Below are 3,051 nucleotides of genomic sequence, written 5' to 3'. Positions count from 1 at the left end.
TGGGGGTATCTAATCCTTCTTGTCAGAGGTCTCCAGACAATTTCTTCTTTATTGCCCTCTTCTCGGGCTTTATTTTGACTGTCTGTAATTCTCCCTTTCTCTGCTCTTTTAAATGTAAACTATCTACAGTTACCCTTTGTCTTGGTTTCTGTGAAGTTCCCCTTTCCCTTTCTATAGCAAAGTGTTACGTTGCCTCCATTTTGGGGCTTTTCTCACTCTTCAATTCCCCCCTTTTCATTAATCTAGCAGGCTTTTATCTGCTAGATTCATAATGGGTCTCAAAATAGGCTCCATTCTCTACCTTTTGTCTCAGCTCATGTCTCTTCCAAACCTTATATTCCCTTCTGGTATCCTGGCACAGACACAAAAAGCATCTTATAACAACACAAGTAAAACACACCAAGAGTAGCAAGGTGATGCAGACTAAGAAAAGATGTTTTAGTCATCCTAAATTTGGCAACTAGTAGGTTTATCCCATGGTCCAGAGAAAACTATTCCCCAATCGGTGTTATCCCTGCCTACTCTATGTTTCAATGCAGTTTTGGATAAACAGGATACCTCCTCTTGGACTGTCCATCAGGCATCTGCTGCATCATCCTCAATTGTTTCTAAGGTTACAGAAATTTTCATACAGCAAAGTCTCGCTCCAATTTAGGAGTGAGGCATAGGTTCTTTTGATATGTTATGCCCGGCGTGAGATTAAGAAGAAGAGCATTCAAATGTTGATCTGAACAGTTTATTAGAAATGATAGACAACTGAGGGGATGGGGAAGGGAGAGCGATGAAATATCAAAATTAGGGTGATGGGGAAGGGAAAGTGGGCGATAGAAAAAGATAGAAAAGAGCAAGAATTACATTAAAGCAGGGAATAGTCACCTCCTGGATGCAGCAGCGTCCTGTAGCACGTTGTTAACGTTGGTCCCGGGCAAAATAAGCGTAGGGGAGAGCAGCAGCGGAGTAGCAGGCCGCAAGCAGCAGATCGGTGAATCGCAGAAAAGATGGTCAGAGTACCGTGGTCTCAAGAAGCGGAGTCTCGGGCAGCGAGGTCCCACGGAGCAGAGTCTCGAGCAGCGATCCCGGAAGAAACAGTAGGCAGCAGTAGGACAACGGTGGAGGAATCTGAGGTCAGATACCTAGAAACCTAAAAGGTTCTTCAGCATGCAGGCATCTTCTTCAGCATGCAGGCGTTCACATAGAGAGGCATCTGATGACAGAAAACCTCCTTGTTTCCGTAGTGAGGCATCTGGTGTCAGAAAACCTAAATTCGGGGTTTGTACATGCCCTTTTTATCCTTCTTCCCAGCCTTCGAGACATTTCGGGAAGGCTCGGGTCAGAGTCGTGTGATTTCCTCAGAGATGGCAATCTTCCTTGAGATGGGCCAACACAAAAGGCCACTTAAGGGCCATTAGTCCTCAGAGATGGCCATCTTCCTTGAGATAGGCCAACACAAAAGACCACTTAAGGGCCATTAATAAGCATCTCATCTCCCTTAGATCTATCATTTCAGCAACCATCACTTTAACGAAAAGCTGTGAATCTTATGTAGAAACACATGAAGACAGATTCCCCTTCCAAGCTCCGTTACAAAATGACCAAGGCTTACAGGCCAAAATTGATAACAGACCTGAAGAGGAAGCATTCCACTCAGACCCTTTCTAGTTCAGAATCTCTGCAGTTCTTATTGTACGGTCACTTTTATAGCTTTTATCCCCATTACTAAATAGTTGACAGTTTAAACAAAGAACAACTAAGAAAGTACAATATTCTATAACTGGCATTTACAGCACTGGCCTTGGACTTCTAATCTTTACCAGAGAGGCACACAAATCAATCTATCAGGATTGATAAGGACTTGTCCATCTCCTTAACAAAGGGATTTCTCGAACCTTAGTTCCTGTGTGTCTCAGACAAAGGGAGTCCTGGAACCTTGGCCAGGACTTGCCTGAACTTGTCCATTTCAGCAAACTTTGAGACAGTAATGTAAAAAGCATGGCCTCTTACAAGCGATACCCCCCTTTTCTTGGGAGTTTTGTGAAATCAATTTGCCATTGTTGCCCTGGAAGGCCCTTTTCCGTGAGGCCCACTTGTGCCCTGCTCCTGGTACTGGGATTGTACTTTGTAGTGTTGGTTTGCCCAATATATTCTCTTATTTTCCCTTATAACCAATTTCCATAAAATACTAAAGGGCATAACAATGTGTCCATTTGGGCCTGTACCCATCTGTCAGCTTGCTCTCTTCCCTTCTAAATCATTAATTGGACTCCTGTCTTCTTTAGAATATTTTACAGGTTTTGACTTGGCTTCAGAGATTTTAAATTTACCGTCTGGAATTGAAGCCTTCTTCAACTGCCTGTCTGCCACCTGATCTCTCATCTTGTTTTCTGTTTCCTGTACAGTGTTACATTTCTGATGTCCTTTACAACATATAATAGCCATTGGTAGATTCACATCAGGCTCTTTTCTTTGTGTGTGAGCAATCCTTTCTCTTTTCAGATGGTACTATGAGCGTGTGGCACCCCAAACACATATTTAGCATCTGTCCATATCATTAAGGCTCTTGTCAAAGCAGTTATTCCAGCCTAATGGGGGAAAGTCCCCACAGGTAATGCTGTGCTTCAATTACCTGGTCTGTAGCAGTTACTGCATGTCCTGCCTTACAGTCTCCTTGTCTCACAAAACTGCAGCTGCTGGTAAACCAGGTGTCTTCTGCATCTTCTAAGGGTTAGTCCTTCAGGTCTGACTGACCAGCTGGAATGTGCAGCTTCAGTTGTTTCAAAGCAGTCATGTCATCCTGGTTCTCCACCAGGGGAGTTCCGCTAAGGAAAGATACTGGGTTGACAATATTAGTCACAATTATTTCTACATCACCCTGCTCTACCAGGATGACCTGATTTTGGGAATCTTTGGGGTGAGAGCCAATGTCCCCCTTTTTGTCACCAATACAGTAAACACTGTATAAGATATTAAAACTGGTATCTTTTGGCCCAGTGTAGATTTATGGGATTCTTGAATATTGAGCACCAGTGCACCCTGGCTATCTCTTACTCACTT

This window comes from Coturnix japonica, chromosome W (genome assembly GCF_054131305.1).
Source record: "Coturnix japonica strain WE chromosome W, WE-NBRP24, whole genome shotgun sequence".
Lineage (NCBI taxonomy): Eukaryota > Metazoa > Chordata > Aves > Galliformes > Phasianidae > Coturnix > Coturnix japonica.
This window is presented reverse-complemented; position numbering follows the sequence as displayed.